Source organism: Perna viridis, chromosome 1, assembly GCF_037379345.1.
Source record: "Perna viridis isolate PV_CMFRI_1.1 ecotype Kerala chromosome 1, ASM3737934v1, whole genome shotgun sequence".
Lineage (NCBI taxonomy): Eukaryota > Metazoa > Mollusca > Bivalvia > Mytilida > Mytilidae > Perna > Perna viridis.
The window spans coordinates 39,817,974-39,836,533 of NC_142445.1; the positions used below are offsets into that span (position 1 = coordinate 39,817,974).

General features: G+C 35.6%; 1 pseudogene; it reads right to left on the reverse strand.

Annotated features, from left to right (window-relative positions):
• Positions 1-7,682: 7,682 nt before the first annotated feature.
• On the reverse strand, positions 7,683-10,478 carry LOC148628721 (uncharacterized; annotated as a pseudogene).
• Between the last annotated feature and the right edge of the window lie 8,082 nt (positions 10,479-18,560).

Below are 18,560 nucleotides of genomic sequence, written 5' to 3' on the forward strand. Positions count from 1 at the left end.
CATGTTGAATAAGTCACAGTATTGTGTATTATTTTAAACAACAAAATTTTAAAACATTTTGAAATATTCTGTAAACAAGAACCTACATGTTCATGTTTACAAGAGTAATCATGGGAACCAAGATTCCAGCGGAAATCAAAAGAGTGTAATCCTGGGACATTTTGATAAGAAGATGTGCATTTCAGTAAAACAGGAGTTAAAAATGGAAATGGGATATAATGTCAAGAGTTGATCAACAAAAACAAGAAATATTATTCTTGGGTCTGATTGAATTCTCTCAAAATACAGAAATTAAAAAAAAAACAATTTAGTATCAGTCATATGACATCTGTCCTCATTAACACTCATCAAGTCAAAAGTTGATATGTTATTTGACCATGAGGTCAAAGATCAAGTTCAAATATCAACCAATCTAGTACGAGGCGCCCCGCCTTTAGAAAACATAACCTAATACCAAATATCAGATGTCTCAGAAAAAAGACAAAAGAAAATTGAACCCCGGACAAAATTTGGTATGATATTTGGCCAAAAGTTTGTATGTCATTTGACCTTGGAGTCAAAGGCCAAGGTCCAAAGTCATCCTATCTACAAAATTTCATTCTAACTTGATGTGATTTACTTAATTGTCAAACAGGTCAGATATATAAGTAAAAAGACCAAAAAGTAATGGCACAGAAAAAATTATGTATCGTATTTTGCCAAAAATGTGTATGTTATTTGACCTTGAGGTTAAAGGTCAAGGTCAAAGGTCATCCACTCTGGTACGCGACACTCTGCTCCGAGAGGATGTACCAACATACCAAATATTAGAAGTCTAGGCCAAAAGACAAAAAAAAAGTTATGGTCTGGACAAAGTTTGTATAAAAAGCGTTAAGGAGAAGAAAAGTCTTTATGGGGGTGATTTAAGGCCCAAATGAGCAAAAAACAAAGATATGCTACATATTTTTATTTTTGATATGTTTCAGTGGAGAGCACCTACTACACATCCATGCATACATTTGCATAATATCTTGTTAGCAAAACGGGTCTAAACATAGCCTATTTTTGTATATTTCAAATTGTCAGAAATTAAGAATTTTGATTATTATGGTAACCAGGTCTTAACCAATCAGATTGCTTTGCACTTTATTGTAAATTGTTTTCCATAATACATACTTCCTTAATATAATTATTTAGTTTGGTAAATTTCCACCATTACATATAAAAAAATACATCAAATTGTGACATTTTTGTGATTATTAGGCCCTAAATTGGTGGTTGCTAAGGAGTGGCTGTTGCTATGGTAACGGTGTAAACATTTTTCATTTTTCCATTTTAATTATTGTTTTTCTGATATATCCAACTGATTTAAAGTCATTTTGGATAAAATATCTGACATCAATAAATCACTTTCAGTGAAAATTATATGATTCATAGGCGGACTGCTACATAACAGTTGAGCAATCTTCTTGAGGGCACTCTTTATACTCCTTTTGGCATTTTCAACTCCATTTTTCTGGAATTATAATCCCCAATTCAGATTGCACAAATGCATATATGTTATTAACATGCTGGGCTCCCCCAGGTTATCTTTATTTCCATCTTTATTTTTCAATGGTTAAAAAGCAGTTCTGGCATCTGCCGGCCCCCCCCCCTCCAGAGATCTAGTCCACAGCTTCCAAACGTCAATAGGTCTGCCTGCTGGGCTCCCCAAAGGTACTAAGATGAAGTTGTAGGCGTGTCTCCCCCAGACACTAAGATTAAGATTAGTGCTGGACTCTCCCCAGGAACTAAGATAAGGTTGTAGGTGTGTCTGCCGGGCTCCCTCCCCCCGACACTAAGATTTAGCATATAGGCGTGCCTGCCGGGCTCCCCAGGTACTAAGATTAGACAAAATGTATACAGTATCTGCTCCCCCCCCGATACAATGTTTCCTTTCATTTTTGAGTTTACATGTATGTATTTTCATTTTTTACATCTTTCGTGTATCTGCTGGGCTCCCTCCCCCGATACTAATTTCTGGAACAAGTTTGTTTTCTACGAGTAGCCCCCAGATTGCAAAATTATGAATGTTTTATTTATTTTTTTTTTTTTTTTTTTTTTTTTTTTTTTTTTTTTTTTTTTTTTTTTTATATATATTATTGAATATTGTGTTTATGTAAATATTTTGTACTGACGTTTTACTTAGTTTAAATATAGTTATTGTAATAGATTAATTTACTTGCGTTTGCGTTTGCAAAGACGTTAAAGGTTTTGACTGCATACACTCACAAACTTGTTGACTTGTAAGATACAAATGTACATTAAGACAAGATGAGCGTATATCATGTATTACTATGTAGTGTTTTAAATTCCATGAAAATTAGACAGAGGTGTTGCCACAAGCTAAAATGATGGAAAAGATGTAACAGAGGTTTGATATGTTTTGAACTTGCATAAATGGGCACCTTAGGAAGTGTTCCTCTGCAAAGTATGAATGTGGTTTCTCAGTATGATATAATGCATACAGATGTACAAAATAATTGAATGCTTTTCATGGTTAAGAGTGCATTTTATGAAAGGTGTGTATCATGTTCTTGAGAGTAAAGAAAGTGGTGTAGAGGGAGTGAAATTAGATATGGAAACTCATCTGCAAAACGGAAGGAAGGGAAGGTCTGACAACTCTATCACTATAAACCTCCACTAAAATTAGGGGGCGAAACGATTGAAAATTCTCCCTCATTGTAGCAACAACAGACAGAGCATTTTTACCGTAAGAGTTATGCATTGGTTGAATTTAATGGAATGAATGAAACGGAGTATATGGCACTATTTAAGCAATTGGATGAATTCAAAGACACTCCCAAACACCATATTTCTGGTCTAGTTGACACAATAGATAGTTTGCCTTTGGTTTTAAGGAGCATGATCTATTACATGAGAGTGAACAAAAAGTCGCCAAATTCGTTTCTACAGGATTATAACTATAGCTCAACGCCAATGCTGAATGTAGTTGATAATCTCGATAATTTTGAAAGTGATTATAAAAAAAGTGTTCTGAAATCACAGGTTTTTGCTTTGAGTTATGTGAAAAGTAAACTTTTAAAGAAAAAATGCGAAATAGGATGGGAAGTTGTCAAGCTTTTATTATTTCTTCGTTTTACCTCGGTATCGAGAACTGTCCTTGAAGCTTGTTATTTTCATTTAAAACCATGTCAATGGACTGTGAAAAAAAAACTGACATCGATTAAGTAATTCACACGCTACAAGAGGTCTCTCTATGTAATTGTGAATTTAAAGAGTTACCAAGAGCTGAGAGTCTTTTGTCTATGAGAAATGTTGCAAAATAAAAAACAAATATGAACATACAGAACTCTAATTTCATAGGGTTACAATGGCGGCTTTAGAATTAGGCGAAAGCAAAATGAATGAAGATAAATGGGAGCAAACCTTAGATTTTTTGCATTAAAATGTTTTGAGTCTGCCTTAGAAATCGAAGAATCTAGGCAATCATTTGGAACCCGCTTTACTGTGTCGGCATACAAAGGGAAAATACAATCTTTGCGAAAGTTGGGCAGACATGTTGAAAGTATAATAAAGTTATAGAAGAAGTAATCAGTTTCATGTCAGGACAAAATCGCAAGAACGTTGTTGAAATGTTCAAAGAACTAAAATAGAAATACATTGTTGTACCTTGATCCCCGAATCTCTCTTAACCTCCAAATATTATACGGTTTTTTCTTAATATAAAATTAAGAGAGCAGCATACGTTCTAATTTGCAAAATTGATTTAATGCTAAAAAAAACCAAAAGAAAACTATTTTAAAATATGTTCAGATGGGCCCTTTGTATACAAGATGTAAGTTTTCAAATCTAAAACAAATGAAATATTGTTTCAAAATATACTTTTACAGCTGAAATTTGAAATAAATATTATGATAAATATTAAATCATTAATCAAACAAAATTCATAATTATATTACTATGTAGCAAATTGATGCATTTTTGATAGAAATGGTCAAACGTTTGTGTGTGTGAGTATTTTCCAACTTTTTGTGTTTTTCCCATGATGAAATGTGTTTTTTTTTAAATGAATTTGGAAGGCTACCTATAATTGCACCTGTATAAATGGAAGACATTTCCTATAAAATAAGGATAATGTAGATAAACAAAATTAAAAAATTAAACATTTTATATATTTTTAAGAGCCTTCCCATTTAAATCTTTTTATAACCAGGAGGCAAAGGTTATATCAGCTTTTTATATGGAAGCGAATAATTTATGATTTACACAACAAAGTCAGCAATTCGTTATTTTACATTTTACTCCTGATGAACAACATGAAAAACGTATTTCCCCAATAAAATACAAATTGAAGAAAAGCTTAGCAAGGAATTTGTTTTTGTTCCTGCTAATAAAGCTACAAATAATAATATTATTATTATATGGCGTTAATTTCATATTGAACTTCTATAAAAAGAAATTACCAAGAAACCAACATTCCACATGACTAAAATTTCAGAAGTTGAAATTGTGAACGAACACAAACTTGTCGCTACCTCTTTACAAGATGAAGCTTGTAGCATGGAAGTTCATACAAGTACTGGCTCCCCAAACTTCACAAATCACTTTATAAATATAGATTTTTTTCTCTTCAAGTCATTGCTCTACAACTAATCTCTATTTTACTTACTAGTGCGCTCAATACTATAAAAGTTTGATTATATTTTTTTATGTTATGAAAATAGTGGTAACTTTTTTGGTGTTTGGAGTGTTCAAAACTCGCATGAAGTGATTGATGTGAGATCTTTCGAATCGGTTCAAAGTCTTGGGTTTCCAACTTAAACACTACACTTCCAAATAATCTCATAAAACAAAAAAAATATATCTTTTCAAATGGTAATAAAATAAATCGGAATGTGAATGTACTTGTTCGAATTCTTTTAGAAGATTTTTTATTAATGAAAAACATAAAACTACATTAATTGATACTTCTTTTGATATGCTTACAGTACTCAAATTCCTGTACACAGCATTTTCTTACGTTTTGGCGAAACCGTTTGTCGTCAGGTTATTGAAATTTTCATGGGGACCAATTGTGCACCAGTTATTGTTGACCTTTTTTGTGCTGAATCACGAATCACAATTTATGTTTAGAATAAATAAAGACCCTTCCAAACAATATTTGGTAGAAAAATTGAATAAAACCTTTTGATATTTTGGCTCTTCACAACGATATATCCTGCAGATATTGATAATATTGATAATTAAGAATGCCCGTCTCTTCATCTTAGTATTCATATTGAAAATGTTGAACTAAATACTTAAATTAACGATAAAAGGGATTTTTTATTCCTCATTGTGAACTATACGTTTGAGATGGTGACGTCCCTTTGTCATCATTATATGGTGTTTACACATCATAATTGGTTCGATTTGCTGGTATTTGTAACAATGTTTCGGATTTTAACGAAAGGAATATTTATATATATAATATATGTTGTGAAGATGCTCAAATTAAACATAAATAAGAATAATGAATGAATGAACAAACGCCACGTTTAAGGTATCCGGCCCATAACTGGTCCAAAAACAACCAGCAAAATAATTTGGTTTTTTATCAGTAGTTATAAGCAGAGGTGTCAAGTAGTTCTTATTATAAAATAAAAATCCGCAAAATATTCAAGGTATTAGCACAGAGCTTGGTTATACCAGTCCCCTTTTGCCATATTTTGGGGATTAGGGGGTACAAGAAGTGTTCAAATGACAGTAACCACTTTAATATATTATACTACTATATACCTCAAGAGGAACCATAAAGATGTTCTTATCAATTGAAACTAATAAAATTCTCATAGCTAAAGGTTGTTCTATTTTAAGACATGTATAGTTGTTACTAAAAATAGAGATAGAAGAAAAGGCTAAATAGGCACAACCTCAGAAATTAAGGAGTCCAGAAATACAACATTTTTTGAGGCACTCAACATTTGCATTAAAAATAACTTTAGTTATTGTTTATTTTGTAAAAAAAAATTCAGAGACTTTTACCGTGCCAATTTCTATGAATTAAGATTCGTAATATCAAGGTCATTGTCGTGAGATGTAGACTGGCAATCAATTATATATATATATATATATATATATATATATATATATATATATATTGTGTCTCGTTTCAGTTTACCTCTTTTGTTTTCACAATACTTTAAGTTTGCATACAACTTTGATAGTGAGTCATAATAGGGACATTTAACAACCAAAAGGTTAAAGGTTAAGGTCACCTTAAAGGCTTAAATCTGATAACAATTTCCGTTTAATGCTCAATCCTCAAAAGTGTGTATTTTTTTAATAATTTGATCAACTGATCCTTGCTATTGACAGTATTACACCTGAGAAATATCATTAGATGTATATGGTCAAGTCCAACCTCCAACACAAGGTATTTTGGAATTCATATTCTTGCAAGTATGCATTTACATGTATCACTATTCTATAGATATAGAAATGTGCGCCTATGGTGCACGAGAGTATTACACTATTACACAAAGTGAAGTTGGAATTAAAAACCTAATTATTAGGAATGACGATTTCTTCCCTGTCGATTCAAAATGATGTCTTGAGGTCATTAGATTGTAGAAAAGTTTAAAAGACTCTTTTTCATATATGAGACAATACCAAAGCAAAAAAAAATATTTGGCATCTTGGCAGCAAATCTAACAAGGGTTCCCCCAACACTTATCTCGGCATACATATAATAACCAAAAACTGCACAAACATAAAATAATTTATTTAGAAGTAATCTATACTCTGAATTCTAAATTTGAATAATTCTTTTCATCATAGAATCAAGAGATGGTTCTTGACAATGAACAATCTTCAGTAAAAAATATGTTTTTATGAAAAATACTTATCAGAAGATTAAAGAAAGAAAAGGGCAAAAAAAACAAGAACCCCATCAACGCAGAAGGCTAGTGAAATGCATTTATAATACCAACATTATTTATCAAGCATAAATGAAAATAACAAAATAAGTTACGACAAAAATATGTGATACAAATGTATCTATCAACTAGAGTATTTTAGGAAACCTAATTGCTCAATTGCAATAAATGATTGAATCAACATGCTTAGATAATAGTCCTTCAAAACACTTATAGCTATAGCTGATCATGTCTTATCAAATAAGAATAAAAAGTTTCATAGAGTGCAGCATGATACAACTGCAGTGTTCAAATTCTGAATACTTTAGAGTGCAAACACAATATTAGTTTTTGGCACACTTAAGCATAGGGACTTACAATTCATTATGGACACAACAACAGGTTTGGACACTATATGCACAAAATTCAATCAAAATATTTCAAAATCAGACCAAACATAAGAGTCAATTGTTTAGGATGGGGCCTCTTTTACCCTTTTTAACTCAAAAACTGAATGGGATATCTGAAATCTGATTGAAAAAACACCAGCAGGACTTTTTATGAGGAATCATTTAAAAAAAAGGTTGAAAATAGACCAAACATTTAACAAAGTAGTAGGAACCTTCCTTTAGTCAATAGTAAACTAATATCCAAATTTCATAACAATGGGTTAACCACACGCAAAGTAATTGGATGTAAAAAAAGGTCACCGTTTTCACTATACACACACTGCTTCAAAGCATGGGATACATAAGTCCTAAATGACACATACAGAACTATGGTTCAAATGAGCTAATGAACACTTTAACACAATTCTGCAAAAACCTTGCATAATTTTTGTACCACAGACGACATTAATTTTTTTTGAAACCCTTGGTTTTCCAAAAAGTTCTTTGACATAAGAACATCAAGAAGACCATCTTCTCCTTTACGAACATATATAAGTTTTAAATGCTTATGTTCTCTGCTGTTGTCATTTTCATTACACCACTAGCAATTAGGGGATGAAAACTTGGCAAGTTCTTAGATTTTGTCTCGATGAAGTTTTCCTGTATCAGATGACTATTTGTTTGATATGAGTACTTAAACAGTTGTTCAGAGGTTATATTTGCTACAATAAGTATTTTGTCTAGCATCTTTACATCATCTTCAGCATTATGTGCATTATAGATTTCCTTACAAAAATGTGCTAGATAAGGTTGACTGTATTTTCGTATTTTTTGAAATTGTGATCTAAATAAAGCTAACAAGTCCTGTTTCTGTAAAATTATCAAACATTCTACAATTATAAACAGCTGCTGACAAAACTCGAAAATCGAAACTTTTCCCAGTATGTGCTACAAGTAAAACATTATTGAACTTTTTTAACCAAAGACAAAAATCTGATATGGCAGCCCTAATATTAACAAAATCAAGTTCTACCCCTTTTAAAAAAGTTTTTGTCCATTCCAAACAATCCCAGTTATTTGTTCAGCTTCATCGGACATTGGCATTTCAGGAGACACATATCGACTGAAATTAATCTGTGTTCTGTGTTCTTTTGCTGCTATCTGCACAATGTGTGGAAATATATTTTTTCTGACTGTCAGAAAATAAATTGGAATAAATTTTGAATAATTTCATGCATATTCTCCTTGCCCAGTCTTGCATATATAAATGACCTTTATTGATTGTTCTTTAGCAGATCTGTTAAGAATGTATGTTTGAACAAACAGATTATAAATTATATAGAATGCACTGTAGATTTCAAGATTAAGGGAGATAACTCTGTAAATGACACTTAAATATAATAGAATCCGTTGGATTTTCAATGTTGATTATCTCCTCAAAGCAGGCAGATTTGAATGAATATTACTAATTTCATAGTATAGACCAATAAAACAACTTAATTACAAAAATAAAAACATGTAGCTTTTTTTGAGGTGTATTACATTTTTCAGATTTTGAATTATTCTTACGAAGACAGCTTCATAATTATTTTGTATAAGTCTTTTGTTAAAGAAATCATATGTATACCAAAAAGCCTCCCGACATTCTATTTAAATCATGTAGAGAAAAACTATGCATTACCAGTTAAATTATCAAATCCTCTTTTTTGCCATCCATGGTCTGCACAAACAGTCATTCCGAAAGAATTCACAGCAGGCCCAGATGCATATCTGTCAAAATAAAATCAACAAAATTGAAAACAAAACCAAAAATGTTAGTGTCAAAATGTGTTAAGTGGTGTAATGTATTTTATACTGAAACCAAACTATTTAGTTACCAAGAAGGACATTATTCACTCTTTGTGGACCCCCTAAGGCATCTATCATTGCTGAAAGAAAAATTCAAAATATATCATAATGTTCAATACAATTGTACAAAATATCACACAAAGTACATATATATACATCTCAAATTACAGAAGCAGTATCACACATAATCATGAAAATAGTATAAAAAAAATGTCACTGATCCTGTTCATATTATAAAAGTAACAATTGATTTGAAGCCTATTATTTATAGTCCAAAATTTCAATGGAAATAAATAAATCACTTTTACACCAAATGAAGTTGTTATTGTTGATCAGGCTCTTAAAACTTGAACTTTAATATTACTTTTTTTCAGGACATTTTGCCTCAAAGCCAATTTTCAATATGAATGAACCATTGTTCTGTAAATTTAATTACTATTTTTACAAGCCTTGAAATGGGCATATTTTGCTGTTGACTATTGTCTTTTTCTTTTAATGTTTGTATGTAATGGTAATCATTTTAATGATTTTGCCCTTTTTTGACATTGACTGGTAATAAAATGGCATTTATTAACAATTTTTAAGTTCATCTGGTGTGCATGCTTTGACAAAGGAGAGAAGTGAAAATGACAGTGTGGGTTTTCGACTAGAATTACATTAACAGGTTGAGAAGAAGTCCAGAAATCAGGTTATCCCCACCTGACCCCACCCCCATTTCAGATATAACTTTGCCCCCACCCTAAGAAATACCATACTAGTTTCAGTCAGAGTCTTGCTCCCTATACTTAGTCTAAGGAGTGTAGCTCTGTCTGAAATGGGGACCTACAAATGTATATATGTAATATGACGTTGTACTGATCAAACTGATAAGCAAGACACATTGTTTCTTACCTGCCCCAAGCTTTGTGTTAATACAGAAACTTGTCATCCCCTTGAAGTTTTTGTTGTCTTTGTGCGTTGTACCATATGCAACTCGGTTTAACTCGTTACAAGCCATACATTGCACATAAAGGTAGCCACCGAGTCCACATTTCATTTCTGCCTTCACTGTTTTGTGGCTAAGAATAAGCGGGCCAATCAAACACTGTCTACAAGACTGCAGGTTGTCTAGAAGTGTGCCCCATTCAATCAATCTTCTGCCCGAATGCCCGGACGTACTAGTGTTCATCTTGGAACTTCGCAGAAGTTTGTCAATTCCGGGTCAACACACCTCACAACCCGTTACCCCCGACATGCAAATATGACCATAATTATGGTCAATTTCTATGTTCTTAGTGAAGATTCGACTGTCTGGTTCACTGTCAGTGCTGGAGAGCTTAGAAAATCGCCAACGACTATCCCGGCAGACGACCAAGTCAGCCATGTTGTTGTGTTGTTGTTATGCAATGAACTTGTAGTGATCTTAGGTTTAGGTTGACCCAAATCCTGGTCAGTCTGGGGAATCCCCCAGATGATGACCCTGGTTTTCCCCTAATTAGGTACCAGTCTTCTAGCTCCAGACACTGACGAGTCTAGACATGACATTTGATAGTTTCTGCAATAATACAGACACTTGAGCCCTAGAAGCACCCTAAGTGACTGACAAGTAAGTAGTACCAGTTACTTCACTGGCGTTGCGAATTTCCACGAACTGTGGGAAGTCAATATAGAATATTTCAGATTTTCTGAAAATTTTCAGAAAAGTGCTGCGTGACCACATGGTCCAGCAGCTGCCATCTTTGTTCTGACCCCTTGTCCATGTTTGTGAAGGGAAAGGGACTTGGGTTTGGTCAACTGTGCTAGTATTGGTGGATAAACATAGGCACAGCTTACATCTTTATATTATATTTTTCATTGTTGGTAATTTTTTCTTCTTTTTTTTACCAATTTAACCATGGAAATTGTTTGAAGGGACCCGGTGCTGTGGGACAGTAGGGCCTAGACAATTGGTTGATTTGGTAACTTGAAGGGGAATAATACTACCAACCCTTATTCAGTTATTGTTTTTATTTATGTAAATATTTCTTCTCCTTTTTTTCGATTTAATCAGGAAAATTGTTGGAAGGGACCTGGTGCTGTGGGGCAATAGGGCCTAGAGAATTGGTTAAATCGCTAGCTAGGAAGGGAGTAATATAAATTGTAAACTACCTGTAATTTTATATTTAATTACATTGAAAGCCATCACATCAAGCCTTTCAAACTGTGCTGGTAACAACACACACCATCACAAGAATTTCACCTGTAATTAGCAGTCTAGGGGGCCAGTGTAAAAATCTGGTTTTCCCTTAAAAAAAACAGCATACATGCATTACAAATAAAAAAAACAAAAACGAAAAATCAAGCCTTTGCCCATTTTTGCCCAATTTTAGGACTATTTTGAAAACCTGCGGATAATTTTTTTGTATAGAAGAGGTTACAGCCATCAGCCACTTAGCGTAAGATGGGTACACAGGTAAGGGTGAATTATTGCTCTTACGAGGAGCTTTTAGAGCTTCCAGGAATAGGTAGAGCGTTAGCGGGGCAAATTCTTGATTTGAGGAAGGAGAAGGGTCCCTGACTTTTCAAGACCTTAGTGAAGTGCCCGACAAGCCCCAGAAGAGTCCCTTGAAGACTGGGCAGACCGGGTATTAACCCTGGCGACCAAGGCATACAGGTCTCCCCCAGATCCCTACATATACCAGCAGGCAATTTTGAAACTCTGTCAGGGTGCTGCAGACACAGAAGCATGGAGCTATGCTTCCAATATACGCCCAACAAGCATTGAGGAGGCAGTTGACAAGATGCGGTGGTTCCATTATAACACCAAGCTATATATGGTAGGCTGGGTTAAAATGGTGGGTTCGGAACAAGGGTGGAGTAGCCACTCAGAGAAGGAAGAACCTCAAGTATGCACAAACTGCAGAGGGGGAGGAAAGGCGAATCAGGCTCCCTGAAAAAAAATGAAATTGAACGGCTAAAGGGGAAAAATTGAGGAACTAAGGAGGCTGGTTACCAATATGGCTGGTCAATTTAGGTCCACAGTCTCCCGTAGCCCATCCACAAGTTCAAAAAGGGGGAAGTGTTACTATTGCCAGCAGGAAGGCCACTTTAAGAGGGAGTGCCAAAATAGAAGGCCTGACTCCCCGAAACCAAAGAGCGTAAGTTTTTCAGAGAGGCCGTTAAACAGCAACGGGTCATTTCACGAGGCCTGAACTAGACCCCTGAATTCAAAGGTCTCACCAGTAGTGAAGCAGTTAGGGCAGACATATCATTAAAGGTGCAAGGGTCTATTTTAAAAAAAACAACTTACACTAGGGGATCGTGTGGATGGCAAGGGAAAGCAAGTTTCCCCAGAGTATCCTAGGACCAAACCTGGGGTAGAACCTCAAAGCCCAACTGGAATCAAACACAATGTTGGAGAGTCCCCACCCTAGGCAAGTGTCTCCAGGAAGGGGTAGAGCCCAACAAGGTTGCCCTAGAGAAACGATAGGGAGGACCCATCTGGGGACTCCACTCCTAGGAGACCCAAACTCGTCAAGCCGTGCCCGTTCTTACAGCCCATCACCACACAAGGGGGTGCGGGTGACTCGTTCTCCAAATCATGGACTAGTTGGCACATCCACATCTAGTCCAGTCCATAGTTAGCAAAGCCCAGGACGTTTTCCTAGCCCATGCCCAGAAATTTCCGATCCTCAAGCCCAGGTGGTTATACATTCCTATAACATGACACTAATAGGGACAAAAAGCTATCCCATGGGGACCCACCTAATGTAACCGCAACTCCAGAAAAAGGTTATGAGTCGGATACGTCTGATGAGTTGGATAAGGAAGTGGGGCAGTACTTCTTTGGGGCGTCAGTCAATAGGGACGATTCGTCTAGTAGTGATGACACCATGCGTATTTTACACGCATAGGTTAAAGTTAAGGTATAAGAATGTATGTGTATCAGTGTATGACACCATACGGCTGAATGCAGGGGAGATAGCAATTGATAGTACTGAGTTGGAAAAGTCAAAATGGGGAGAAGATCAGGAGCACAAAGGGGACCCTCCCCCCTCAGATCTGGGAGGAGTTAGTGAGTAGAAAAGGGGAATTGGATCATGAGAAAGAAGATACTATAACGGTGGGGGGATAGGACAAAATCGCCCAATAAGGCAAGGGGGTGACAAAGGGAAGGAATCAAGAGGATTCTATGGACCTTGTGGAGGGTTCGGAATCAGGGACTGAGGAAACAGAGCCAGGGGAAATTGAGAATGTATCAGCCAGACATGTAGTTGGAGGGAATGTTTTAAGAATCCCTGTGAAGATTTAGGGTCAGGGGATGACAGCCATAGTGGACACTGCTCCGGCAGTCACTAATAATAAGGAAGTAGGAAAGTATTTCTTTGGAGCAACATCATGTAGGGACATTCTCCAATTACTTCTAGACAAACCCTATCATGAAAGCTGGATAAAAGGCCTTGAAGCCACTAAGATAGATGAACACACAAGAGATCCCTCAATGCCACCAAGTATTCCCATTCACAACATTAAGCAGTCCCATGGAATTGGTCTTATATCAATCAAAGGTGACGAACACACAGGAGATCCCCCGTTGCCACCCAGTATCCACATTCACAACAGTGAGCAACCCTATAGAAAGGTTCTTATGTCGATCAAGGGTAAAGAAAACACAGGGGATCCCCAAATGCAACCACATACTAGGATCACCATTCACATCCAACAAGGGTTCAATGTTAAGGGCCTTATGTCCATCAAAAATGATGAACGCACAGGAGACCCTCCAGAAATACACCTAGGTTTACCTAATCAGGGATGGGTGGTATCCAGGGAGAAAGGTCTAAAGCTCATCAAAGTAGATGAACACACAGGGGACTCCCCAATATCACCTGAGATGTACAAGCAGGAAGGGGAGGAGGCTTTAAACACTCTCCAAAAAATCAGGAACTGTAATCATTAGAAATGTGTTGTGTGAGAACAGTTCCAGATTCCAATGGCAAGGCTTTAAGGTCATTTTGCAAACAGTGAAACAAGTGCCACACATTTCTAACAGTATGTTTAAACTCCTTTATTCATGTAATTTTCCACATACTGATCAAGTTACTGACTATCACTGTTTCCTAGCTTTGAAATTGGGTTTTACCATACCTGAGAAAGTCCCAATAGGTGAGCAAATAGGGTGCAGAGGTCAGAATCTTTATTCAATGTGGGTTCGATCCTGGTTAAAACGAGTTACTCAGTCCTGGGATACAAAGTCCAGGGAGCAGTTCAACTACCCTCAGTTCTCAAACTGAGGCATTCACTCAAAGCCTCAAGAAATTGTAATTACCCCCTTCATTGTAAACAGGCTGTATTGTTTTGTTGGTTTGTTGCATTCTGATTGACACCCACTTTCCCCTAATAGACGAACCCAAAACTTTTCAGGTAAAAGGAAGGGGAGTGTTGTGCATAGGTTACTCGGAAGACTAACAAACTAGTGTTAAGCATTTTCATGTACATTGTACGTGCAGAAGGACTGCATTTCTTAGAGAGGGAATTGTATCATAGAAGTGTACAAATGTAGTTCAACATACATGTATGTTGCCCCCGCGGTGGGAAGTTGTGTCCTGTGGGTGTTATTTTTACTTTATCTTATATTGGGTAATTCGGATTTTCGGGAGATGTTTGTTCTGGCAGTAATGGATGGGGTGGGTTTTCCATATTTTAGTCCATGTTGGTTGCTGATACCTAGTTGCTTCAGAATTGGTCCTAACTCACTGCCGTTTTTCTTCATTTTGATATCCTTGTCTGCAATAATCTTCATTGAAAGAGCGTCATGTCATGCTTTGATGCTTTTCCCGTGGGCGGCAAGGGGAGGGCCTTTGAGTGGAACGGAGGGAAGTGTAGTGATCTTAGGTTTAGGTTGACCCAAATCCTGGTCAGTCTGGGGAATCCCCCAGATGATGACACTGGTTTCCCCCTAATTAGGTACCAGCCTTCCAGCTCCAGACACTGCCCAGACAAGACATGACATTTGATAGTTCCTGCAATAATACGGATACTGGAGCCCTAGAACCACCCTAAGTGACTGACAAGTAAGTAGTACCAGGTACTTCAAACTGCAATTTTTATTTCCGATTCGTAAAATAACATGCAATATTTTTTAAAGAAAAAGGGATTATACTATATTTTTATTGAAAATATACAATTTCAAAGTATTTTATTTCATTCTTAAAAATTAAATAAAAATTAAGTGTACTTTCGTTTACTTTTCGAAAATTACCGAGGTCAAAAGAAATAAGACACCTCGGTAAACTTAAAGGGTAAAAAGGAAACTACAAACAACAAAATACAAATAAAACGTAAAAAAAAGAATATGAGCCAAAGGTTTCGACCTTACAGCCATCGTCAGGGGCAAAAAGTATTGAGGAAGTGATTAAACTGCCGACCCCAACCACAGAAACAAGGTGCCCTTATCTTGATCATTGTGAAACTTGCCTCAAGTTCAAAATACAAAAATTGTTAGAGAGCTGACGAAAAACAATTGAAAACTATGGTGACTAGATAATGCGAGTTTTGACATTCATTCCAAAGGGGTAGGTAGTCCCAAGAAAACTGATGATAAGCTGTTCTATGAACTTCCGTTGTTTTTTGTCAGAACATGCTCCCAAACGGACATTTACTTTCATGTCGGTAACACTCTGGTTTGTCTTCCGAAAATGTTCCCCAATTGTATAATCCTCTCCATTGGTGACGCTTTGTTTGTGTTCTACAAAACAATCACCCAACCTTCGATAGGTCTCGCCTATGTAAACCATTTTACAGCGTTTGCAAACCACAGCGTAAACAATGTTTTCTGAGTTACAGGTGAAAGAATGTTTTAATTTGAAGATTTGGTTGGTCCGATGACCTCGTCAGTTTCCCAATTACTTGGGCATGTTGAACAGCGTGGTCGCTTACAGTGCCGTGTGCCTTTGTAACTGGCAGGGAGCGTCTAGTAGCACTCTTGAAAGAACTCGAAACTAGGTGCGCTTTCAGACTCTTTCCTTTTCTATAGGCATTAACTGGAACAAATCGTCGAGTACTGACGACACGTATTCGTCTCTAAAACGTATGGATTTAAAGTTGCGAATCTTTTTATAACCGAGGTATTACTACATTACGGTTTTCGATATCATAAACCCATAAAAATACATTTACAAAATGTTTCGACAGATACAAAGAACTCAATCTCAAATACAGATATACTTATAAAGGAATAATACGGGCGGGTATCTCTCACCCTTTGTTTTACCGTAATATTTTACACAAAGCTAAATACTCACCCAATAAGTTACCTAAACCGCTGAATAGGCTAATTCATAAGAGATATATGTTATGATGTTGTAAAATTGTTATGGATAGCATTTTTTCTTTTTTTTTTTTGTATTAACATTGATTCGCTCATAGGGTCTTTACATAGATATTACGACACTATATACTATATTGGAATAGATTTCACTTACGATGGAGACATAACGTTTTGTACGTTTAAACTGGTCGAAGCTGACATGTCAGTTAACTGCTAGTAGCCCTTTGTTTGTACATTTGTGTAATTTTGATTCAGTTTCTTCATTTCCGTTATAAAAAGGTACTCAGACCTTTTGGAACTGATTTTTAAGTGTGTTTAATTATGTGTTATTTTTTCCACATCGGCCAGATTTAAAATGACAAGGATTGTGATGACGTCAAAGTACTTTAGCCCTCTGCATTTTTTGCGCCTGTCCCAAGTCAGACATTTCTGGCCTCTGTATGTCTTGTTCCGTTATCACCTTTAGTATATATTTTATGTTACTTGAGTATATAAGGGGAACTCTTTCACTGTACCTGTTTATAATGATGTTTTGGGCAGCTGCAGCTTGCCCTTTGGTATGAAGATTTCCTCGTCGTTCATTGGAGACCAATGGGTGGGCTTCGGTTGACGTTTTCATCCCGGTGGGGTTGTTGCCTCTTTGACATGTACACAATACTTATTCTCGTTATATGAAAAATACAGAGACATGAAAATCAAAGTACATTACAAAAACGTGGAAACATAAAACAGAGGCAATATGCATACACAATGTAGCTAACAGAATGAAATACAATTACATATTCAAACAAAGCATAAGGAAACAAAACAAAAAAACCGGTATTGTCACGTGTTTCAGAAGCGTAAGCTTGTACTGTTCCTCTAGGGTTCCCAGTCGAATACAGGTGAAAGAAATCCGTTAAATGTCTAGCAACTATAATCTGACTACCCCCGATCCACAAATAGATCCTACTAATACAACAGACGACTCCAGGTGTGGTTCAGGTAACCTAACAGTACCTTATTTTGTTAATAATAAATATATATTTGATTTTTAGAATTTTTTCAAGAAATTAAATGTACCTCCGCTCGAACTTGTATATCAAAGCGTTACACAACTGTCACAAGAAATAACTGTCAAATTAGCAGGTTGTGGATCCGGTAAATTAAGTATTTAACTGAAGATAAAGAGTATCATCTTCAAAAAGTTAAATTCGGCCGATGTTGATTATATTGTGATGATGACAGTACAATTTCTGTAGGGATTATATCAAGAACGGCTGAACGACCCCATGACGTAAGTGCTGAAAACTGTTAGAATGGGGCAAAATTGGAATATAATAATGAATCTTGCTAAGTAAAAACAAGAAAGTGACAATGTTGGTGCATAGTTTACGATCTATTGAAAATGAATTGATCGCTCATTCGTTTAAGAAGGGTCAGAGGGTGCAGAAAAGAAAAGCGATTTTTCAAGATTACAATAAAATGATAGGTGAAACGACCTATCTTCTTTTGATGATGAAATGGTCATTTATTTCAAATTATTATACCTCAAATTAAGGACACTTTTGAAGAGAAATGAATACAATTTCAGCATGTAAAACAACATTTTGAATACGATTTCATAGAAAGACTTGTATGTTTCTGTGACACTATTCAACTAATGCCAGATTCTTCCAGAAATCTGCATTTAAAAGCTTTTGCTCTGCAAAAATATCACGTACAGACAACAGTCTTAACAGTAACCAATCAACTGTGAAATGTATATACCATAGTCTTAAGATGTTTGTATATCGCAATTAAAATAATGAAAGTTCAGAATCATATCATTGCGTTTGTCATCAACATTTCGATTTATAATATCTGGTATTTTACACGCACAGGTTAAAGTTAAGGTATAAAAACGTATGTGTATCAGTTATCTTTTTATGATGATATTCTGATACTTGTAATAAGCATTTTAATCTTCCAATTCACATGAAAATGAGGAACAATAAGTATCAGTTTGCTCATGCTTGTTCCCAAAAAGTTTGTCTCGATAGATCAAAATATACAGTTTCATGGATGACAGCTTTAATGGCAAGAAGCACATCTTTTACAAATTTGACCTATCGAAATCAATGTTACGGTTACTGACATGAGGCTTTGATACAGAACTTTGCTTTAGTCAAATATGCT